This window comes from Agelaius phoeniceus, chromosome 2 (genome assembly GCF_051311805.1).
Source record: "Agelaius phoeniceus isolate bAgePho1 chromosome 2, bAgePho1.hap1, whole genome shotgun sequence".
NCBI lineage: Eukaryota > Metazoa > Chordata > Aves > Passeriformes > Icteridae > Agelaius > Agelaius phoeniceus.
This window is the reverse complement of record NC_135266.1, coordinates 19,889,734-19,915,674: the sequence shown is the minus strand read 5'-3', so window position 1 is coordinate 19,915,674 and position 25,941 is coordinate 19,889,734. Positions and strand designations below refer to the sequence as shown.

The 25,941-nt window shown below is 41.8% G+C and overlaps 1 protein-coding gene across 5 annotated transcripts in view; it reads right to left on the bottom strand.

Annotated features, from left to right (window-relative positions):
• The window catches only part of ARHGAP6 (Rho GTPase activating protein 6), a 317,190-nt gene that overhangs the window by 75,744 nt on the left and 215,505 nt on the right, over window positions 1–25,941 (bottom strand). The gene's annotated exons all lie outside the window — the stretch shown is intronic.

Genomic DNA, 25,941 nt, shown 5'->3' with positions numbered 1-25,941 from the left:
TAGTTGATCACCTCAGGCACATTCCTTGTTCTCCAGATCCCCAGGGATCTCCTACACGAACTTCTGCACTGGGGGGAGAGTCAGCCTCATGCCAACCTCCTTCAGAAGTTACACTCACTTTAATATAATCACACACATGTACTCACATAAGTGTCAAGCTCTTCAGAGAAATCCCCCTGCCCCAGCTGCAGTGTGACAATTCTCAATAGCTGAAGTTGTTGCTGTTTGTTCAGAAACAGAGGACGAAAGAAAAAAAACGGATATAAATAAAACTCTTTAAGAGACTTTACTCAGGTCTGAAGAATTCAACAGCTGCATCCCATTCAAAAAATGGAGCAGAATAAATATCCTCAGCTACAAGAATGGCTTTCCAGGGGCCAAGCTGAAAATTGGGTACATTTCTAAAAGAAGACATTGATTTTAAAGGCATTTGCAACACTTGCACATTTTGTGGCATTTTTATGAGTTAAAATATCTTTGTGGTATCTGGTATTTGCTTTAAAGCTTTATCTCCAGGAGGTATGTGAAAGTCTGGGCACATCTCATTGTATGTATTTACGTAAGGAATACAATAAAACTCCAGTTGTTGCAGAGAGAAGCCTGCAGGTGTGCTCTGTGTGCTGCTGGAAAGGGACAGCCTGAGAGCACTGCACACAAGAGGAGTTTTGGTAGAGATGGATACAGCTAGTCAATAATGCTTCCAGCCAGAAGGAATAATAAAAATGAAGCATTTGTTCAATGTATAACTTGGTGCTTATTATTCCACAGAAGGCTACTTCCCTTACACTTCACCATTCAAATCCTCCACTGAATAAACATTACACATGCTTTTTCTCTCTGAGTTTTCATCCAGCATGGAATTAATGAAACTGTATGTTACTGGTGTTATTACTCTTATCATTATTATCATCCATAAATAACTCATTACAGACTGAACTGGATTATCCTTCAGGAATCCCTTAGACTTTGTGAAATTTCACCTTTTCCATTTGACAAAGAAATGAAAGCCAATGATGACAAAAGTGCAGGCTAATTATGGATGTTTCAAATGCTGACACATCAGCTGTGGAGCAGACCAGACCTGCAGTGGGATTGTGTTCAAAATACCACCATCTCTAACTAGACATTTTCAGCACCACTTCCAACCAGCAATGAGAAACAGGAACTTTTGGGGAAGCAATTAATTTCGTTTGGCTCGCAGAGATAAGGGCAAACCTCCAGAAATGCCTTTTTCCCCATTTCCTCCCATGCAGGGAGGGAGTGCAAAGTGGCCAGCACAGAGGTGTATGTCTACACTGTGGCTAAATAGCAAACATGTAGTGAATGAACTGAATTCCTCCATTAAATACCATTTTCCCTGGCTGCTGAGCACCACTAAGTCTCCTCCAAGCTCTGACCTATGCTAGTGAGGCTGCAGATACATGAAGTTGCTTCTCAGTGGCCAGCTCCACAGCTCCTTGATAAAACCTGGGGGTTTGTGGCAAACTTGCCAGCAAGTTTCCCAGGGCTGAGCATTCCTTCAGCCCCAGCCTCAGCCCCCTGAGAGAAGTGGCTTGGGCAGAGACTGGCCCCACCTTCAGTGCACTGAGCCACCCCAACAGAGCCCAAACCAAGCCTCACACAAAGCTGCAGACCCTGCACTGTTCACTCAACAGCTCAAGGCCAGAGTTCATGAATTTCATGCCCAACAGTGAAAATGTCAGCTGCAGATGAACCTGCCATTGCTCAGCTATTTGACTGCTGAAATTCCCTGAAGTCCAATTGCCATTTATAGCCATGGGGCTGGGTGGAGCATCCCTGGGAAGAAGGAGATCACAGGCTGCATTCTTCAGCTGCTGCAAGAGTCTTTTCCCCTAGGAGCTGGGCATTTGCTGGCTGTGCTATTAGGAAACAAACAACAGTCAGTCACAGTTTTCAACTATAACTACTACTGGCTTTCAATTAATTTGGTGCCAGCCTCTAAAAGAATGGTTTCCAGCTGCACAAAATTTCACCCTGAAAATTGCCCCAATGAGTTCTGTTACTAAGGATGTGAACTCCCAAAAAAAAACCAAACAGCAGTACAGAGAATAAAATCCCAGATGAAACAATAATATACTCATCATGAGTTCTACTGCATTGTGGCTATGTAACTAACAGCAAGTACTAAAAACCAATATAAACCAATGATGCTTTAAGCTCCTTGCCTTTTACTGTCTTCACTCAAAAAACCACCCATAGCCTTCAACAGGAAGAGTCAAAGCTCTGTCAAGTCCATTAGGGACTTGGCTATTGCTAGTCTGTCCTACACAGGAGGCATTCAGGTTTCCATGGACTGCAGAGAGTAGCAGAGAGAAGTGCAAAGAGCAGAGAATGCACATATTGCACTGACACAGTTAATACTGTCCTCCTCCCTCATCTTTTCCAAAGGGCTAAAACTGCCCTCTATCTGAAAGCAAATCAGAAAACAATAGTGCAAATACCATCCATAGTTCACACTTCCAAGAAGACTGTTTAAAAGCAAATAATCTCCTAAATTGCTTTCCTAAAAAAGCTCCATTTTTCTGGTAGTTAATAATTACAAAAGAATTTTCTCAAATTTACTGATGATGGGAAAGAGCACTGCAGTTAGAACATTGTTTTCTTGTAGAGAACTGAAATAACATTTTTTTCTAGATTTCCACAGAGATGTTCAGTGGAAAAATGCCCAGTATCCTAAAACATTTCTCTCTGGAAATTATTTTCACTCTTTCCTTCCCATACAGTCTTTTATGGATGTGCAGAAAAGCACACAATAAAACACTGTACAGCCTTGGAAAGCACATTGAAATATTATTTTCTAATATCTGAAATGTGAGTTTATTATACAGTATTCCAAATCAATAAAGATTTTCTACCAGCCTAAAAAGTCTCAGGTTGTTTTTTAAAATCATTTCCTACCATTGCACCTGAACAGAATCAACAAGTTCTATTTGGTTAGGTTTTTTTATAAAAATAGGTGCATAAAAAAGAGGAGTGAACTCCTTCATCTAAACCTTCAGCTCTAAGGTAAAAGAAGATGCCAACTATTAAAGCATGGCTGCACATCTCAGGTTCTCATTTATTTTCAATTCTTCTGGTAATTACAGAAGTAATTCTAAGAATCATCCATCATCCTGATGAAGGTGCCTTTACAAAATGTGCTGACTTGTTTTTTCACTGTACCATGGGGTGAGGGGGTAAGAATCATTTCAGACATGCAAGATGAACAGTTTGTTTAAACCTTAGATTACCCAGACAAAAACTCCCAGAAAATTATGAGAGAAAGAGGGCAGGAGATGGTAGAATGAAGAGGGAAGAGGCACTGACCCAGCTCATTTATCTCACTGGAGGAGAGAGCAGGGTCCATTCCAGAAGAGGAAATCATTTCCATCTCAGCACCTCGCACAGCCCATTTGAGTGTCCCTCGCCTTTTGCAACAGGAGCTGGGATGTGACAAGTGTGACTGAGCTCAGCCAAGAGCCAGGCAGCCATCCCACACCTTGGCACTGTCACTGTCCCTGCAGGACACAAGAGGCTCCTGTCCAGGGGAGAGCTGACAGAGGTGGGAGGCAGCCTCAGCTGTCCCCTCCAAAAGCTCAGTGCCAGGGTGCTACCCCCTAAAAGCACTCACCTCCAGGGTGCTACCCCCTAAAAGCACTCACCTCCAGGGTGCTACCCCCTAAAAGCACTCACCTCCAGGGTGCTACCCCCTAAAAGCACTCACCTCCAGGGTGCTACCCCCTAAAAGCACTCACCTCCAGCACTGGGACTCAGCCATGAGCTCAGGGGGAAGTCCTGAAGGCACCCAGGCAACCTCAGCTGGCATCACTTTAGGTTTCTAACCCTCTTAGCCCATTTTTCTTCCATGTTTTTCTCTAGTCCTACTGCTCTGTGCTAACTACTCCCCCTCCTGCCCTTCAGCCCTGTAGGACTACCACAAAAGGAAAACAACTGCTGTACAACACAAAGGCAAATGACAAACTAAGCAGCTCTTAACATCACAAAAGAATACAGCAATAAATCAGAAGGATGAGGAGGGAAAAGGACTGTCATTTATCTTCTGCTTAATACCCCTCCTGTATTACAGCACATGCAGTATTTCAGAAGCAGTATGATTTTAGAGATAATTACCCCTTGTAAACTGTATTCCCTTTTTACCCACCTGTAATGAATTATCTGAGGCAACTCTAGAGAATGGCAGTCCAAGTTGCATCCCACTGGCCAGGCTGTGCCCCAGTAGATGACTCTGTCCTGCTCCCTAACACTTCTGTCACCAAACAGCATAGCCTCTCAGCAGACAACTGTTTTGCTGTATAATGTAGCCCTGGGCTGGCCATACAGACTCATTCTAGACAACACCAGGAACTGCCTTTGCAACTCCCAAAATTAAAATAAAATGTATTTGCCCTTATTAAAATATGATGCATAGAAAGCATTTGATAGTCTACTTATCTGTGTACCTACAGCTGCTCAGATTTATATTATGCTGGCATAAAATCAGCAAATGCTTGAAATAAATACAGGAGTTTTTTCTGAACAAAATGCTTGAAAGGTCACTTAGTAGTACACTGCTGTTGAAGAAAACATTATTAATCAGGATGTTACCTCATGTTTTTATTTGAGTATCTTATTTCATAATTAAGGATCCACATTTTGAATGTAAAAAATTATACTGAGTGTTTGTTCCCCACTGACCTTACCACCAGATTTGCTCCTTCCAGTTTGAATTAATAAGGCTACTAAATCACATTTGTCCTCATGTAAACACAGTCACAATCTGATGCTTCCCTCTTGGTCACATTACACACTTCCTCACACACTTCTCCTTATATAAAAGGCATCCTCTGTATAAAGACATACCTTCTGGACAGATGATAAACTCCAAACTGCAGACATTTACCTTGCCAACAGTACTATGCTGCTGTCTAACGCCATGGATGCAGAATTTATTGGTTCTGCTGACAGCCACCATGGATTTTAAAACTCCACAAGCCAAGAAATATTCATCTAAGCCATCATGTGGGTTTTGCGCTGTGCTGGACCTAGACCTGTTTTCTAAATCTTGGACTCTGCCTCACCAGTAAAACAGCCCCAGGGAAACCAGTGCAAAACACAGATACAGCTGGAGCCCTGCAGAAGCTGTAAGGATTCAACATAAAATGTGGAAGCAGATATGTGTGTGTCTGCCTTACAGATATGGGTATGCATCACCAATTGGAGAGAAAAATACCTTACATTTAGAACAATTAGTTGACAAAATAGTAAAACCAGAATAAGAACACTCAGTTGTTCCAGGTTCAGAAGCAGGAGGAAGACCTTATAGCTTTCTCCTATGTCCCCCATTTCCCACCCAGGCTGAGTTATTGTATGCCTCTATGTGTGCTAGGGCTACAAAATTCCCACTGTGCCTTTGTAATGCACTAGCAAACATCTGAAACAACAACAAAAACCCCACCTACTAAAACTTATAACATGCTGTAACAAGTTGTTACCTGTTTTAATTTGCTGTGTATTTAACAAGTTTCCATACAAAGGTACCAACAGGGGCTGAGCAGAAAGAGAGCCATGCAGGATACAGGTTACATGGTCCTTCACAAGGAGCAGTGGCTTCCAGTGGGTTAAGAGCTAACCTCACCTTGTTTATTCTATGTGATAGTGAATATTCCTGCCTATCCTGCTTGTATGGCATCATGCTCTGAAGATTTTGAAGGTTCCTAAGTGCTGGTAGAGACAGACCCCACTGTCCCCAAAGGGGTATGTAGAGGCCCAGAGAAGTTGGCTTTAATCACAGGGTTGTCACTGCCGTGCCAGCCCTGACTAGAGAGCAAGCACAGCTTCATGTACATCAATGACAGAAGCTTGTATTTTATAAATATAAATATTCAGAAAGTATGTGACCCCCAGGTCTGCCCCTACATTTAGGGGAACACAGCACAGTGCAATTATTACCTGCGTTAGCACTGTTAACTTGAGGCCATGGAAAGACACTACCTGCTAGCTCCTGAACAGGATCAAAATGAATGTGCTGCAAAGTGTTTTGCCAGTCAAAGAGCATATTTCTGGTTGGTTGCATTAGCTCTACCATCTGTTAAGCTTCAGCAGCCCTGTGATGTTCCCACTAGCATGGCTTATCAGTGCTGATATGGCCAGTTGACCAGAAGGTTCTGTCACTCAGGGCTGAAGTGCTGTGTTGTCATGCTGGAGAAAACCACAAACCCACAACCAAAGCCTGTAATGTAGATTCACAAACTACACATGTCTGAGCTCCTGCAATGACCCAGCTGGCAGGGAACAGCCTTAACCCACACCACAAAACTGCCTCCCCCTGCAGAGTGGCCATGTCCAAGAGGTTGGTCAGAAATAACTCCTGGCCTGTGCCTGCTCTATACACTGATGGTGCAGATGATCGAGTCCCAGCACCAGGGAAGTTCTGACACAGTCTGATCTCTGTGTAGCTATGGCCCAAGAGAGCAGAGCAGGAGGCAGAAAGGCAGGCATGGCATTGAGGTATCTCCAAGAAATGCTCTGCAATCAAGTGAAAAGACATGAAGCAGTACTGTCAAGAGTAAAGCAAAGTGGCATAGAGAGAAGCATTCTCTTGGCTTAATTCTGTCTTCATGGTTGTACTAGAGCCGTGCTGCCTATTGCCTCACCTTCAGCATGCATATGAAAGAGAGAACGAAGTTCTGGCCTGTGACTGAGCAGGTCTATTCTTCAAACCTGCACAAAAATGGTAATACTGCATTTTATGGTTTATTTTTGCTGCCCAAGCTTTGTGAAATATTCATGTAAGAGTGAACTTGTGCGTATACTCTACAGTTTTAACTCACAACAAAAAATAACTTACATTTCTTGTCAATATCAGTGCTATACAATAATTACCATTTTACCCACATTAGGACAACCTTCCCAAGGTCCTCACAGTCCTACTGATAGGGTCACACTAAAACTGGTTTAAAACTTCTTAAACTGGCTCCAAACTTCACCCAACCTTCAGCTAGATTAAGGTCAAATGCCAGAAGACTCAAGGTATCCCAAGTCAGGGTGATTTATAGAATTAGTTACCATTCTATGCTGTTTTCTTACAAAGCAGACACTGGGATTGCTTCTCCAACATTACACAGAAGTTGCACACTACAGCTGACAAAGCTGAAGCTACCAGTGCTATTTACAGACAGCAGCAAGGACTCCTTTCACCTGCTTGCAGCACACACCAGCCAGTGGAATCACACAGCCAAGCACTTACACACATCTGACTACTTTTCTGTGACAGCCAAATCAATAAATCTCTGAAAATACAAAGGAGATTTCTCCTTTGGCCACTCTGTTGTATTTGGCTTGCTGTTGGCAGTCCTCAGCTCTACAAGAGCAAAGTACTGCCACAGTGCTGTCTTCATTGCGCATTTTAAACCAGATTTGTCAGTTCAGCGTATTTTTCTATTTTCACTCCTGCACAATTCTCCTGATTCCAAAACAAAACAAAAACCCATGAAGGACTTGCTCTGACACAACAGGCTCCCTGATGGCTGCAGTATTCCAGTTACTAAGAGGAGATCCCACTGTTTCCAAGCCCCTCTCTCCTGGTTCTTCTGGGACAACAGAACAGTTTGACATTTTCCTCAACTTTGGAAAAGCAAATGAAACAAAAGGGGACCTATAATCTACCAGATTTATTTTCCTACCTTGAGAAGGCTAAGAAGGAGCTTTGCAGCCTATTTAATCTTTTTCCTTTAGCCCAGAGAAAATTATCTTTCCAAAGGAAAGGAGCTATTCCTCTCACTCTTTGGCAGAAGGTGATCCCATTACTCCTTGAAAAGCAATAGCAGAAGGGATATTCTCATCTCCACAATAAACCACTAACAGGCTCTGTGTAAGTCATGCAGAGCAGGAAGTTCAGGTTGCATAAGGATTTTCAATAGAGGCTGGCTGTGCCAGCAGAAAAGGTACTTGTCATTTTTTGTTCAGTTAATGCTGAGCATTTTACCTAAGCTAATGACTACCCAATCAAACCACTGTTCAACTCCTCCTCCTACTTAATGCAAAACATTAGCACTAGTTCCTCATTAAAAAATTCTCACAGGATATGAAATTTTATGTCATAGAAAATATTTGGATTGTTTTACACTGCTATTGCATTATTTTTCATTGTGTGAAAAAACATCTGTAATCTACTGTGCCTTACTCAGTATTCCTGGAATGCTCTTCCTTACTGAGACTTTAATAATGTCCATAATATAATCACATTGAAAACTTGAGTAGTATAATAAAATTTTTTAATTACTTAAAATTTTAGTGTATTAGCCTAACTTTTATCATCATGAAAACCCTGAATATTTTTGTCCTGAAACTTCACACCAGAGCAGCAGAAACATTATGTCTAGCTTTCAAAATACATGCCTAAATACCTGAGAAGCCAGGAGCTTTATACATAAAAACTGAAATTTTGTTTCCTGAAATTATTTCTGAATATTATCAAATCACAGAGTTAAGCTTATTTTCATGACCTGATATAGCACTACTAACACAGAACATGACCTAAATTGGCTTATTGCAAGAAAAGCAAAATACCTTACTTCTCTTCAGCTCCCAGCTGTGACAATGTGAATGATGGATGACCTCAAAGCCTTATTTGTAAAGGCATGAAGTCATTAAGTGCTGGGAGATGGAAAGCCCTTCAGAATGTGATCCAAATGCAGGAATTCACCCATTCACTCTTCTCCTCTTCACCGGGGAGAGCAAGGATGCTCCCTGTAGGGAGATCTGGGCGCTCATCCTCTGGGTAAGGCATGGGTGACACTTCTGTGATCACTTAAAACTATCTGCAAATAGATACTAATCCTCTTCCTCCTCCAATACTAAATCTTAAAGCTGTGAAATCTTTTTGTTGGAAACCTATTATTTCTCAAAACTATGAGAACGGGACAAATTCCTGCTGTGGAAATATCAACTCCACCCAGATTCTCAGCTCTGCTCATAGCAGCACACTGAAGGCATGACCTCCTTAACTTTGATGCACACTTCTGAGCAGAGGTCACTTCAGCTAATACTTTCAGCAAGACAAATGCACCACACCATTAAAATAATAAACGCTATGAGAATTTGGCACAAAATGCTATGATCTGTGAACCAAGTTACAGTAAGATAGATAAAACAGCCAGGGAAAGGAGAAAAAAAAAGTAAACTCTAGTGAGGGAGTGGTCTTCAAGGCAGCTCTTAAGTAAATATTTTTATCAAATTTTTAAAAAGTCTTCTGAGATGTTAGTCCTAAGAAAAAGATCGTAAACCAAACCCACAAAAAAATCCTAAGAGCAAAAACTCAACACAGCAAGAGGACATCATGCACAGTTCTCAAATATTTTTGCAGATTCTCCATTTGCTAAAGCTTATTGTTGTTTTTTTAAGGCTATGACTGCTCCCACATTCCTGTCTCAGACTCTACTAAAGCTGTGCTGTTGGCAAGTATTGCTACATTACTTTTAAATGACATTTAGTCCTTTTGCTCTTGGTACTCATGAACAGGGCTTTAAAATTAAAGGGAACTGCCCTCAGAGATTGCAAAAACAGTGGGGACCAAAACCAAAAATGCTCAAACATTTGCATTCTGTCTTAAGAAAAATTCCAAAGTCCAATTTTATCACCAGTTTGCTGTTCTCACTAAATACTTAATAATAAATGAACAGAGTTTCCAAATTGACTGCAGAAAATCTGTCCGTGATATCTCAGATGCTGATATATGACCATTGTTTTCTTCTGATAATGACAAGCAAAGCATTATTTTTCCCTCTCTTGTTACAGATACTAAAATTTGAGAAAGACAAAGCAATAAATGTTGAGCACTTGCCTCCTTGGTGCAACATTTGCTACCCCAGTGTGTAATAGAGTCACACTGTGACTACAACAGCAATTCAGTGTTGTTAAACTTCACAGTGAATACTCTTCCTACTTTCTGATGCAACATCAAACCACACCTATACAAAATTATAAAGTGAAAATTCCACATGGAAGAATAAAGCTGATCTGTACACAAAGTGCTCTGACCAGATTTTAGCAGACCTCTTGGGAATGAAAGCCTTGTCTGATCAATGAGTGCCACTGGCTGGGGAAGGCAGAACCCTGGTGCTGAGAGCTGCTGTGGTGCAGGGAAGGACCCCTTCCTTCAGATCAAGGGTCCCTCTAAACCCCCAGGGCTCCTCCAGGCAGCTGGTTCAGCCAGTGGTCAGAGAGATGGAGGGGAACCACAGCCCAGCAGCACACACACACACACACACCCTGGAGGTGCAGGGTGCTGTCAACTTATTTCAAAAGTTCCATACCTTCTCAGTGATTTCTCATGGGCAGCTCCTCACAGCTCTGACTCCTTCTTCACAGCTCAGCCAACAAACTCCAAATCCCTTCACAGCACTGACAACAAACTCCATCCCTCCTCACCCAGCTAACCCACTCTTTTGTAGCACTTGTCCTCTTATTGGACACAGCTGTGGCCTATTAAGGGCAGGCCTGTTCCTAATCTTTGGTGATTTGTACAGCTGCAGCTCCTCAGGTGTGAGATTACCTTCTGCACTATCTTTATTTTCTTACATTCTATCCCTCCACAGTAGGGGGGTGGTAACAGAGACCCCCACCTTGGCCTCAGAGGGAGCACATGGCATTTACCAGCCCTGTGCCATCACTACTTTCAGAAGGTTCCCAAACTCCCCATGACCAGCACACAGTAAGGTTTAGTCCTGCAAAACCAAACTTGCTCTCCTGATACCTGGAATGGCATGATGTGACAGAATTGGCAGCCATTGCAGGCCAAAGGGCAAGATTTCTTTTCCAAACTCCTGCAAACTTTTTAATCTTTCCATAGAAATGAAGCAGAGATAACAACACTGTTTTGACTGCAAATGCTTCATGTAAAAATAAGCTCCTAATGACTTCAGACCAAAGGCAAATTTGCCAGTCAGCAAAACATTTGAGTACATGCATAGTTTGAGAAGTTTTGCTATCTATTGTGTGCAATTAATCTCTTGGATCACAGATGTAGGCTGGGTTTTGTAAGGCTGAGCTATTTTGCACATCATCTCACTTATCCTGCCATCCTTTGACCTAAAGAGGTGCTCACTGTGTTGACTGGAGTGAGGTACAAGACAATTGCCTTATATGTTTAACTGGCTGATGAGAGAGCTCATGCTTGAAAAATCCTACCCTTAGTGGCAGAGCAGTAACTCAGTGAGACAAATTCATCACAGCCACACTCGTTATATGAACTCAAAGACAGCCAGCAAAGCCCAGGCCAAAAGCTATGTTACTTCAGGGTAATTTTACCTCATAACTCCAAGGTAAACAAAATTCATCTTACAGTTTACTCGACCTTCCAATACAACCTGTTTTTATCAATTTCAGCTACAATGTAAAGTATTTTATCCTCCTGACACAATTGTTCACTTTAGAATAGCTGGCAGCAAGCAGACAGTGATTCATTGAGTTACATCAGTGTCAAACAGCTTCCAGTGATATAAAACCAGAGCACAGCAAAGTGAACCTGACTCACTGAATCTTCAGACAAAGACAATCCATTTTAAAACAAGTTTGGAAGATGAAAACACACCAACTATAAGGAATATCCTGGTTATTTTCCTAGTTTATCAGTCCAGAAATTGTTTTGAACATGGAAGTTTGCAGAGTAAATTAAATTATGGGGGTTTTGTATTTTATGACAAAGAAATTTGCCAAAAAAGGGAGATGTTCATATAGTTGTATTCAGGCAACTTCATATTCATAAAAGTCCATAAAAGTCTATATCCTTTAAATTAAAGGGGAAAAAATCCCAAAACTCAAGTAGAAAGTTCAAAAGTGTTGAGTATTTGGAAAAGGTTATCTTCATAAGAGAAAACTTGATCATTACATCAGGAAAAGAAAACTGCAGATTTTGGAAACTATGATATCTGGGTTTTGGGTTTTTTCCTGCTTTAGTGTTTTAGCTAGTACAAAAATATTTCCCATTCCTCTAAGACCACATGGCTTTAAGTTTTAGCCTTGTGGACTGCAGGGGAGAAGTTGAAACAGATCTGGAAACACAGGGTTTTTATTCTCATGAAATGGTAACAGTTAAAAAATTTAGTTTCAGTTCATGAGACCCATAACAAAAGATTCAAAATGTGTTACAGCAGGAGCCTCTGTTCTCTTGGGGAAAAAGACAAAAAAAAGTTTACCACAATGTCTTGTCTGCCTTTTCACCTGGCAAATTCAGAATTTCTCAAATGTTATGACATTGGCCCAGTAGGCAACTCCAAACCAGAAATTTCTGGCTTCCAGACTCACCTGAAAAGACATTCTTGTCTTGCCTTGTCAGTTTAACATCTGCATCTTTGAACTGCCAGAAATTATTCAAACTTTGTAAGTTTTGACACACCAAGTCCAACACTTTTTTTCATTGAATTATTTTATTTAAATTGTTCTGTCTTCTTATAGGGCTGTTCAGCACCCAAAGGATACTGAAAACCTTCTCTAGGAAATTATGCCATCCTGGGTGTTACAGCTGACTCAGAGCATAGCAGAACAGTCAACACAATGCTTGGCTTTGTCATCAGTTCTCAGGTAAGGGAAAATACAAAGCTAACATACCTATGGATTATCATTGAATCCTTTTCTTCACTGGATGAAAGAATAACTTCTTTGGAAGGTGGCAACACCTGTGAAATGCTAGCAGAGCCTGGTGAGACCTGAGGTGACATTTAAATTTCTTCTGATTTTGTCAGTATACACAAAATCTGTATCACAGACAGCCTGGCATCCACTGACTGCCTGTGAATCTGTATACAGAGGCAGATTGCTACTGCACCAGTGCTTACATCTGTTACACAAAAACCCAAACACCGAACATTTAAAAGTGCTGTGTCAAGACACCTGAAAAATCAAATGCCTCAGTACTCTCATGGGAATCTAAGCTAGGAGAAAGCAAAAGAAACTTCTTTCCTGCATGCTCCACAGCTTGAATTCAAACACAAGGAAAGACAATGTATGAAGCCATATGTGACATGGGGCAGATATGGCACTGTACTGTGGAGTTCAGACACTTTCCCCTGAAACACCTCACAAGGGTAAGCATCTGCAATGCTTCCTGTTATCACAGAATCATAAACTGGTTTGGGTTGTAAGGAACCTCAAAGATCATCTATTTCCAACCCATGGGCAGGAATTCCTTCAACTAGACCAGATTGCCACATCCAGCCTGGCTGTGAACACTTTCAGGGATGGGACATCCAGAGCTTCTTCAAGCCAGCTTCTCTGAGCAAGTGTTTCAGAGCCTCACCACCCTCAAAGCAAAGGATTTCTTCCCAATATCTAATTTAAACCTACTGTCTTTCAGTTTAAAGCCATTGCTCCTTGTCCTGTCACTATTATGCTTCTATTGTATCATCCTGCCAATTGAGGAAGAGAGTATATTAAAAAAATAGTAAGACCTCCATTTTGGAAAAATATAATAATGTTCTTATGTGATTCAAAAAGATGCAGACCACCAAATCACAGGGAAGACAAAATGTGGTCCAAGACCTTTTATTACATAGTCCAGACAGCATAACAGGCACTATCCTCAAGAGTCAAGACCTGCCACCAGAGCATACATGACACCACACAATCCGTGTCTTTCTCCAGCTCTGCATTTATCTATGGCTACAATTCCATAGCTGCTGCCTACACTGCCAACACCAGGCACAGATGCAGAGCCCCCCAGCTCCCCAGCACAGCCCCATTATGGCCCTCCAGCAGCAGCTGATGCCCCTCAGCTGGGTGGCTCCCCAGCAGCCCAGCCTGCCAAGCCAGCTCCATCTGCACAACTGCACAGGGGGAACAAATGAACCACCTGAGCAGCCTCAGCAGCCCAGAAATGCCAGCCAACCCATGTGGCCCCAACTTGCAGGGGAATCCCACCTGCCCAGGTGTCCCATGCACCCACCATCCTGTCTGCTCCTGGACAGCTGGGGCCACAGTAGTCCACCAAAGGAAAAAGCAGGAAGCAGCAATAAAGAAGCTTCTCCCTCATACCCACCCTCCTCTGAGCCAGAGAGTGTTAATTAAGTCACTGTATCCATCTCTGTGCAGTCACACTCTTGTCAGGTTGGGATTGGTTTATATCAGTTTAGCTTCTGCCAGATTGGAGCAAAAGATAAAATTTTAAACTGATTTGTAATTAAGCCAGATATCTGATCTGACAGTCATCTCTCTCTGTTGAGCTGTGATATCAATACAGCCTTGAGTCTGTCCTGTCAATGTTCATTAAGTTACATGGAATTTCAGAATAAGAAATGTGTGTTAACAAACCCTGCAATGCTGTACAAAGGGATGACCACACTTTGCAGGACCTTGTATCCTACAGGAAAATAATAAACATAAGCACCATAGCCTTTGCAACAGAGATAGTTAATAACATGTCCTGCTCTGTTTAAAAGAAACCAAGCCTGCAGTACAGTACATGCTCACTAAGTGATTCAGAAGGCATGAAGGTTATTGGAGGTTTTTAACAGTGCAACAAGCTCACACATTTTTAGCTCACCACTTTTCTCCTCATTTCATACTTTAAGCTCACTAATGCTTTTACTCATGAAAAGGCCAAGGAATTTCATTCTTTCAGTATCTTTGAACTCATTTCTTATCTCCACTAGAAGAGACAAAAAACACAAACCCCATCACTATTGCATGAGAGCTCTCTGTATGGCTGCTTTTAATTTCATTTTTTCCTTTTCCTTCAGGATTAAAGATCAGGAAACCAGAAAAAAAAAAAAAGCTGAAAAATTTCAGGCATTTTCACTTGCTTTCAGAAATCAATCCATCTCCTGCAGTCAGCAGTGCATACCTCCATTAAACCTCCTCCTCAAGGAGCACTCTAACTTAAAAAAATAAAAGTGTATAAAAAAGAAAAGAATAAAAATACTTCCAGACAAAAGCAAAACAAAAAAAAATCCAAAAAGCAAAAAAACAAACCAAGCAACAATTCTTTCAATGAACTTTGTATTTAAAAGGTGAGTTTTGGTACATGTTGTACCAAAACCAGCAGTGATTGAACTGAATAAACACATTATCCTGAAAAATGGTCACACTGGGGTTTGAAAAGCTACAATATAACACATTATAAAGACTACCTGATAACTTTAATCTGAAAAAATTACTTGAAATACAGATATATTACTTAAAATACATACATAATCCACACCATGTATGCATATCATGATTGAATTTAACTTCAGACAGTGAGAACATAACACTGTTACAAAGAACCCTGCACTTCTTATAAAAAGAGAATTAAATCTCCATAGACTGTTTCCAGTTTTGTTTTTGCAAATTATATGAGAACACAAGGCCACACTCATTCCCTTACTAAGGAGGAAAGAGAAAAAAACCCTTTTTTTTGAGAGAACTGAACTTAATTAAAAAACATATTATAATTATTATATTAGCTTCACTAGCTCCATGTCACAGGAGAGACTTAACCATTTATACTTCTGTAAATTGGCACACTCACACAGGGAGTTATTAACTATAATATCCCTAAATTAAATTTGACAGCCTTATACCATAAAAGTCAATACAATTCAAGTCACAGTGCCAGTTTGCAAGCTGTACCAGCATCCTCAACAGACATATCTAAGGGAAAGGCAGGAGAGAGGTATTTCCTACCAATGCAGTGAGGACTATCACTGGGCTGGCATGCTGGGAGTGGATTTATGCCACACTTGTCAGAACTCACCTTCCCAAAGAGCCGTGAAAATAATGAAAGAGGCTTCAACCTTTCCAGTAAAAAAGACCTCCTGGAAGCCAGTGCCACACTGCCTGTCAGCCTGCTGTGACACAGAAGTGCTGCCAGAGCTCTCCTGGAGAGAGGCAGCAGAGCTGGTGACAGGAAAGCAGAGATTCAGAGATTCAGCTACCAGAGGTGAGCACAGGGCACTGAGCAACCCCCAGTGTGTGCCTGAGGTGAGCACAGGGTGCTGAGCCATCCCCAGTGTGTCCCTGAGGTGAGCACAGGGTGCTGAGCCATCCCCAGTGTGTCCCAGAGGTGAGCACAGGGTGCTGAGCCATCCCCAGTGTGTCCCAGAGGTGAGCACAGGGTGCTGAGCCATCCCCAGTGTGTGCCTGAGGTGAGCACAGGGTGCTGAGCCATCCCCAGTGTGTGCCTGAGGTGAGCACAGGGTGCTGAGCCATCCCCAGTGTGTCCCAGAGGTGAGCACAGGGTGCTGAGCCATCCCCAGTGTGTCCCAGCTGCTGAGCCATCCCCAGTGTGCCCCAGAGGTGAGCACAGGGTGCTGAGCCCACGGGAGGAGCACCCAGGCACACACTCCCAGCTTTGCTGCTGCCCAGAGCCCCACAGCCCCAGAGATGCCCACTGAGCCTTGCAGTCTCTACTTCCAGTCCCTTAAACATCTCTACTCTTGCTTTATTCAACAGGAACAAAAGCACCCAAAAGTGACCTGTAGTAGCTGCTTCTATGTCGAACTTGTGTTGCAGGCAGCAGCAGCATCAAAAGCTGCCTACAATGCCTGGTTTCAGGATCAGGCACCAAACTCTGACCCTCTTCAGCATCACTGACAAAACTGCTCTTCAAGGCACAATCTTTTCTGCTCTCATCTCCTTTGTGCATGATAGAACTGCTAAAGATTAGTCCTTATTAGCTTAATTGTCAGGGAAGCATCCCCTGAAGCCAAAAGAAAGTCAGATTTCTACTACCAAATCCACTTTTCATCCAAAATATTCTGTATTTTTAGAATGCATGGCCAATTAGAAAAAAAAATTACTTTTTTCTCTGTTATAAAAATTAAAGAAATGTAAGACTAGCAGCAACCACCTAGAGAGAGAAGGAGGGGAAAAAGCTTCACTTGACTCCAACTGTTTGCTTTTGTAATCAAAGTGAAACCTAACCTTCACATTGTTCTGCCCATTCAGAGAGACTTTTATTCTACATACATCACCCTGCATGGATGCTTGCTCTAAGAAAGTGTGAATGGTATCAAGCATTTAAAAATAACTGTATGGTAAGTGTTGTTATTTAAAAGGCAAGTACTTTCTACACTACACTGGACATCTTGCAGAATACCCTTATTTTAGATAATTCCTTAGTGTCCATTCCAGCCTTAGGAAGCTACAAGCAGCTCATCTCAAAGTTCTACAGAGAAGAAATATGGACAACTGGAAAGGAGCTATTGCAGCACTGGGGATCATGCACTTCAATTCCTCTCTAACTCCACCATGTGGGATTGTCCCACCATGTAACACAACAAACAAGAGTTTAACCTCTACTTGCTTCCCTTGAACTGCTCCTGTGTCTGCCTCTGGATCTCAAAGAGCAGCTTACAGCAATGAATGCTTACACACAAAACACAGGAGGTGCAGTTCACAAGAAGAGAAAAGCAGCAGCAATGGGGCAAGAAAAATCTCCTTTCCAAAAGAGATTACTCATGATAAAAAAATCAAAGAAGACAAAAATAGAGGAAGACAAAAAAAGAAGAGATCAGGGTTGGTGGGGGGAATGGTAACAATAAGCAGTATTGGACTGACAAAACTAATATTGATTAAAAATGTACTAACCTTATAGCACAAGTAGAAGCAAGAACACTGAATTCAAGTGGAAGGTGTTCAGCTTAGTTTGTTGTTAGAGCTGATTTGCAAGTTAAGACTGGACTGATTGCCTTCATTTGTTTCTGAGAACCAAAGTGAGACTTTTAGAGAAATGAGAATCAGGAACTGGTATCAGAAAAAGGAAGACACAGAATGAGTTCATTTGAATAAGACTGGAAAAACCAGAGGCAACAGCTTCTGCATGTAGGCCAGTGAATGGCAACCAAAATCTTGCATATGAACATTTTGAGGGATCTCTGCATCTTCTTACCTACTGGCTTACAATGAGCAGGCTTCCAAGGTCACAAATGACAACTCAGATCCACAATCTACTGGGAAGAACACTGGCACATTAACCTTTTGGAAACACAAGAAATGCATCTCTCTGAGTGCATGCTTTTGAAAACCTGTCTCCTAAGATGGAGATTTTACAAGAGAAGGTCAGCTCTCAGTTAGGTGTCCATGTACTACCACCTTGCAATGGCTTATAACTGTCATCTGTGATTTCAGAAAGGTCCATTTTCATGACTACCCTGACAAAAGACATGAAGTGACAAGAAAATAAGTCCAAACAATCTTTCTTTCATACATCGTTCACTTCTACAAAAACGCTCACTACTTCAATGCCACTTGTTCCAGAATCCTTTCCCCACAGATTTACCACTTCTAAATTTTGAAAGCAGTATGACCCAGTTTGCTAACTCATGCCTGACAGAGAATTATTCTCTTATTTCCTCACATATTAAGCAAGGAAGAACAAAAAGTAAGCTCAACTCACCATCAAGCAACATACCCACTACCTTCACATTCCTCTCTCAGAAAAAAAGTTATGAACTTGGATTTTAGTCCTATTCCCTCACTTTTACCTTTGATATACAGCCTTTCATATCAGAAAAAAGCATACAGGCATAACATGTTTGCATTGAGCAGACAACTTGAGGAAAATCAGCTACATCTTGCTGAGCTCCTTCTTCTTCCTACAGCTACTGACTTACTGCTGGGAAAAAGGTGACCTCTATAAATGCACATCATATTTGGCACAGGGCACTGCTGGAACTCAAGGCAGACAAAAAATGCCTGAAAAAAACTTTCCTTTTCTTCAGTCTCAGCCAACTGCAAGATAATTAATGAGACAAAAATCCTGTAAGACACTGAAAGGGACATGAAGAAAACCAAGGGGGGAAAAATGACAAGAAAGGAGTGGAAACCTCCATTAGATTGCAAGGGACATTACATTACCAACCTGCAACCTGAGAGAAGATAAAGGAGTTTCCTAAGGTACAGAACCAAGTTGGGCTGAGAGTGTGAGATAAACTGAATATCCCATTAGACACAAGTGAAAAAAGTAGATGAAACTTCAGGGAAAGCAAAGGCACACTGGTGTAAAGCAAAGAATAAAAAAGAGACAGAGAACTAACAAAAAGAAGATGAAAATCCATGTGAGACAATGAGAAATTAATTGAAATTCATCTAGAAAGCAAAACATCTATGATTTCCCCAAGAGATTAATATCTCTGTCTCTTGATGCAAGTTCACATGCAAAGACTATTTATTATTGTTCCCAAAAATTTCAGCAAAGTACAAGTATTCTCAAGTCTAAAGTATCCATGGGAAATTTATCTTCATGACAACTAAAATCAACCAAATTGCAAAGTTTCAAATATCATAACACGACAAAAAAGAACAGCATGAAGTGACTCAGGTATTTTTTTCCATCACTTACATTCTACCATCAAAGCCATGTAAAATGACTGAAAAACATTATTTTAAAAACAAGAGAGTGAAGAATTTTTGGGGCCCCACAGGGATTCCCAGCAACTCAGCTGTTTGTGGAATGCAGCTGCCCTGGGAGGCTTCATCTCTTCACCAAGCAGGAGCAAAGGGATCCCATCAGATATTAATTGTCCACAGATAATGTTACCAGCAATAAGATCAATTAGAAAATTATCTCCTGAGAGAAGTATTATGCAATTAACTTAAATTAGTCTGCATGTTATCATATGTTAGAGTGGAAAATTTCCACAGAACTTAAAAACAGTGTTGAAGTCCATTTAGATCTCTGTAATCTGATTAGGTTCTTGATTAATGAAGAGAAAGAGATGATTTTGAAGGCCTCTATAAGGTAGAAATCACTCCCCTGCAGCTGAGAAAGAGAGCAGCCCACAGTTAGAGCAAACATTAAAGGGCCCAGCTGAAAGAGGCAATTAATAGAGACCTTGACTGCAAGGTCAGCCACTCTCCTGGCTTCTCCCATCCCTTCCCAACCACATGGGCAGCTCAGAAGGCAGCAGCTGACCATCCAAGTGCATCATCTCTATGAAGAGAACCACTGGTAAGATCAGGAACATGGAGATTTCTAGACACAGGCTCTTCTTTCACATGACTTAGTGTTTAAATTTTGTGTTTGTGTAAGGACTGTTATTTTACACCCAAGTGAGCTCCTCCTTAAGTTAATGGTTACACACACACTGGTAACTCCAAAAAGCATGCCTGCTATTATTGTCAGATCATATTTTCTCTCCCATCTAGTTATGCAAAACATGAACTCAGATCAAGTTAAGCATGGCACCAGTTTAAACAGTGAAGACTAAATGGAGGGGGCAGAAGAGATCAGAAATAGGAAGAGCAAGGTTAAGGAAGGAACAGGAAATTAACACCTCAAGGTGGAATTCCTTCAGCCCTGGTGAATGTCAAGAGGATCAAACTCCCCTTGATCATACATTGTAGAGATAGGTAAGGTACTTATTTCTTTCCTGAGCAGCCCAGATACTTAAACAGTGTCTTCCTTCATCTTCTTCCAGAGATGCTTGGGCAAGATAAAACTGGTGGCACTCAAACATTCATTAAATGAGAGAGGAGCCTTGCAGAGAAGAACCAGCGCAGGAAGAAAAGTCAGTTCACATTACTCACAAACAGAGGAAGCAGGTAAATTAATAACTTCATTCCTCCTCAGCACAGGGCAAGATGTGGCTAATAAGATTCCTGCTCAGTTATCAAATTTTTCCTCTTCAAAACTGTAAGAAATATGTTCTGTGCCTCACTGAGCCCTCCTAATAAACACACACCTCCTTCATCAGAATATGGATAAATTATCTCAGTAAAGTTTCTGCCTTGGTGTAATATGCAAATCTGTAATGATTAGAGAAATGTACATATTGCTGTCATCTTCCAAGCACTGCACAAACAGTAACTAGCTGATCAATGAGCACTGCACTGGGGGCTGTTAACACAGGATTAATGTGTTTGTAAGTATGTATGTGGCTAATGTTTATGGTCAGCATTTAATTTATGTGCTCGATTTCACCTTCCAAGAAAGGTCACTCCCTTAAGGCAGGTCATCTGTCTGCCTGCAAGGGAAGGGTGAGAACCAGGAAACAGTGGCTGACTCAGTGCCAGACCCTGCCTGACAGTGGAAAAAGCAGCTTCAGAAAAGCCCTGGAATGGTCCCAAAACCTCCCTGCCTCCTGAGCCAAGAGAAGAGAGAGAGAGAAAACTTTACAACTTAGGCAGGGTAAGGCCGGAGGTGGCTGACATTTCAAACAATAGCAGACTAAACTGGAAAAGTAAACCTTGGGACACAAAGCAGGTCTGAAGCAACTCTGTGATGTAGCACCCTGCAAGCACCCAGAGGAACAGTGGGTATGTGCAGGAGAGCACCCAAGTGTTTCTTTCTCAAGCCATTCATCACCCCACGTGTTCAGGCTGTCGGAGCCAAAGAAACCTGGCACCACCTCAGCCAATATGCCAGATTTGTTATCATTTGGAGAGCCTGATTATTTGTCTGATAAGATCCCAAAAGGTAAAAGATGAAGGCAATGCAGCACTATCTCTCTATGGGTAAACAGCTCCTGTCATTACATTCCTGTGAGCATATCTACAGCCTGAGGGGGACAATCCATGAGTGACCAGTCTTAAACCACAATAAGGCCATGTAATAAATCTCTAGATTGACTACGTGCACAGCAAATCAAGATATTTTTATTGTAATCCCATTAACTGAGAGCTTTCCAGTTAAGCTTTTCCCAACCTGCCACTGCCATCTCCTCTTTCCAGCCACAGTTTGCCTACCCATTTTTGAGCTCCAGTCTCCAGGCCACTCCACTGCCAAGCAGCTGTTTTGTAAGAGCAAGATACCTGCCCAGGATTATTATCTAGATGTAAAATCTTAATTGGTGATACCTCCTGCACATTTAACTACCAGAAAAAAAACCTCCAGCTTCTGTTCTCATTATTATCTCCTATGTTACATTCCTGTTAGCAGAGTTTAGCAATCAACAAGTGGTACAGTTTAATGTGACTGAGAGATAAGCTAAACAAGTTAGGTGGGATGACTATTACCATAAAGGCCATGTTACTCTTCAGAAAGAAAACCCAATGTCAACTAGAGAGGCCCAGGCATCTGGGGAATGGTACAACCATTTCCCCATTCTGTTTTCATTTCCAGGCTGAGATGCTCTGTGTTGCACATGCTGGGGAAGAGAGGGCCAGTCTTGGACCATCGTAAGTCCCAGCTTGGTTTCCTCCAGCCCAGGAGCACAGCTGCCTGCCAAGGGAACCTACACTCCCAACAGCACAGCTTTCCTGCATGAGCAAAGAGGCAGCCTTGACCCTCACTCCTGAAAAGAGGAATCTCATTGCAAGTAGCAGAGGCTCTTCCATGGCTGCCTTTGCTTCTGCAGAAAAAGCAACATCCTGGCAGTATGGAAGCTCTCAAAAGCTGACAGCTGCTACACTCTTACAGCCTGGCTTGATTTACACCCCTGAAGAAGTTACCACCCAAATCAATAATGAACTCACAACAGTGTGATAAGGTAATCATTATTTTTGAGAAAAATTAGTATTCTGACAAATGTGCCAGAATTACTAACACACATGCTCCATGGTAAACACATCTAGGAAGGGGTGAACAAATGGCTGCTATTCTTCCATAACTTGTGTTAGGAGTTTGCACGGTTAAATTTAGGTGGCAGAAGCTGCATTTGTTCATCAGTGAGTGTTTTAAGTACAGTTGTTGATGCTCCTCTCCTTATTTTGCCTTATCAGTTTTGCTAATATAATTCCTCATGAATGAGTATACCAATACCAGTTTCTACTAACAGAGATTATTTCCATACCCATAAATACATGGAGAGCTATGTAACCACCCAGGCTGCACCAATGCAGAGAGAGCTATGGAAATTCTTTCAGTCAGAGACTTGATGTGTGCACAGTTCACACACCTCACCAGCACCACCACACAGGCAAGGTGGCAGTGACAAACCCACTGCTTGGCCAGGATGCATGGGAAACAGCAGAAACACACACCAGGATGAAAGACTTGTCAGACCTGTGAATGTAAATAAATGTGTGACAAAGACGTGACAGCCCTACACAAGTACTGCTGTTGCATTAGATGTTAAACACACCCCCTTGTAAAACTGCATGTAACTATCAATATTCCAGGCAATGTGGATTATATAAACACTTAGAAACAAAGGCCAGGCCTCACTGAAAACTCTCCAAATATCTTTGAGTTAAAAATACAGCAGCCCTTTTTGCTGCAAGGTTGGGCTCACATTTAACACTCCAGGATATCATATATCAAAGAGAGCTTCCTCTTGCAAAGAGCTGAGTGCCTTTCTTAGAAAGCTACCAGAATTTCTTTCCTTTTTATTTTGGCAGTCTCATGTAACCAAACTTATCACATGCCGACATTAGGCAACAGAGATAACACTCCATAACTCTCCATATAGTGGACCAGGATAAAAAGATAAAAAGACCTACTGCAACTGGTCCAAACAGGGCTGGAACTGTCCAAGTTTCACTCTCAGGCTATGAGCACAGCTGATCCAACAGACTAAAATCCAACTCCTTTTATAGCAGAGCATCAATTATTCAATTACAAAAGTCAGCATATCTCAGTCACCCCTTATCTGCAGCTAGCTCTGTAACTGCACCCTTACGTAAGGCTGTAGCTTGCACGTTGACTTGCCAGGTTTCACAGGCTATGGAAGAGCTTTTCCCAGAGGCTCCAGCAATGCAGCACCATGCTCCAGTATTCCACACTGAATTCCCTTGCTCCAGGCACCACCTGGACACCTCTGCCAGGAACCCCACACAGCAGGATGGTTACAGTATAACACTGATGTTGCCAAGGGGGTGTTTCCTCACAGGAAGTGATCAAGGGATGCTCAAGGAATCCTCAGAGGCACATCCTCCTCACCACAGCCTCTGTGTGAGCCACAAGAGCCCACTGCACAAAGCCCCACTCCTTAGCTAAGGGAACTGTAGGGAAGGGGCTGCACTCACCAGGGGCTGCCCCTCACAGAGAGGAGAAGCTCCTCCTGAGGTGTGCAGAACATTCCCTCTGTGTGTCCCGGGGCCCTCCCAGCCTGGCAGCACCAACACCTTGAGCATCACCTCCCCAGCCAGTGACTCAGCTCCCTCCCTGTCCTGCTGCACTGGCACCTGGCAGCACTGACACCTTGAGCATCACCTCCCCAGCCAGTGACTCAGCTCCCTCCCTGTCCTGCTGCAGAGGATTTAGCAAGTCTCTCTGATGTTGGGCTGACTTGGGCAGGGTAGGCTGCACAGAGACAGCCAGGACACATCTCCTCTAGATCATGTTCTTAATTCACTGCTATGCAGCTGTGCAGCCTGTAAGACCCAACCTCCCTGCTGCAGCTTTGGGGTTTTTTCTGGTTTGTGTTGAATATAACAACCTTCTCCCATTCAATTTAGATCAGTGTCTTTAGTGGTGCATTAGTATTAAACTACAGAAGGGAAACTCAGTCATTCCTACAGTTTTAAATATTACCTTGTTAACCGAGTAAAATCAATAGAAACTAAATCAGATTTTTTTTGCTACCCAATAAAATACAGTGGTGCCTCAGGTAAGCTTGTGCATCCACCTTAGAGAAAGACAAGGGCATTGGAAAAACATATTCTATTTGTAACAAGGTGAACCCAAGCCAAGTCAGCTTTCCTTTTAAAGACACAGAATTTTGCTTGCTAAATTTAATGTTTGTGGACCACTTTGCATGCTGTCTCTTATTATTAACAGCTGACCACCTGTTTTCATAAAAACCATTTGCTGAAAACCATAGAATTACTCTGTTCAATTTTCCAAATTACAGTTTTCTGTCTTCAAAAAATGCTGGAGATAAAGACAGGAGTGCTGCTTTCTGACAATAAAATATTATCATCAGTTGCATAAACTGGGCTTCAGTTCAACTCCTTTGGTCTGTAATGTCATCAGTATGAAGGCAGAAAAATCTTTGGCTTAATGCTACTTTGAAAATATGTAAGAGTAGCTATTTCTAACCATTTAGCAAGAATTCACTTTCAAGACAACTGCAAATAACTTCCTGCCATTTTTAATCTGGGGAAAAAATAAGTAAAAAGAGATGACTACTTCTCTTTCAAGTTTTGTAGGGAAAAAAATGCATGTGTAAAAGCCATGCCCAAAAGGATTTGAAATAACACTAGTTTAGTGTTATTTCAAAGTTTAGGTTACTAAATTAAACTGGCTACGATTCTTCTGAATATCTTCATATATTTCTGCCTCAACCTTCCTAAGCTTTTTCCTGATGCCAGTGATGACTGATTAATCTTACAAACTGCAAGTAACCTGCCTTTGCTTTCAGATTATACAATTTCTTCAGGTGAGAAACTCCAGTTTATCTAAAGGAAAGTCTGAAGTGGTTGGCTAAATGAGACACTAAAATATTCATATCACCCAGTAAAAGTTTAGTTGTTCAGACAATTTACGTAAGTGCTGCATGCCTACAGCTGTCAGCAGCATTGGCACACTCCAGATGAGTACCCATGAATCAGAGATCCAATAATTGTATGAAAAAGAAATTGCATACCCAGTTTTGGAAAAAAAAATGTAATAAATACTTGCATGTACTCTCATGCCAGAGCATAATCCACAGTATTAAGTGGAAGACTTACCTGAAACACAATTAAATACAGCTGAGAGGAGAAACCCTTAACTTAAAAAGTATGGGAGGTTTGCCTACTGTGTATTGCACCCTGACCATCACATTTTCTCAATGATTTCTTACCTTTTATAACACAATAGAAGAATTGAAATGTTAACATTTTCAGTTACATATAGTTTTCCTATCACAGGTATCCTTATGTGATCCCTAGAAAATCACTCCACATTCACTACCAATTCAGTGGAGCTGAAAGACTTCCACTTTGTGTGGCCTAAAGGGCAGCAAGAATGCATTGATCAAGTGCAAGTTCTGCTGGTGTCCCTCTAAAAACATGGAGTGCTATTGGGCACTCATGGAATGCTGGACAAGGGCAGTCAGGGGCCATGGAGGGGATGAGAGCCAGCCTAGAAGCCCAGATGGAAGT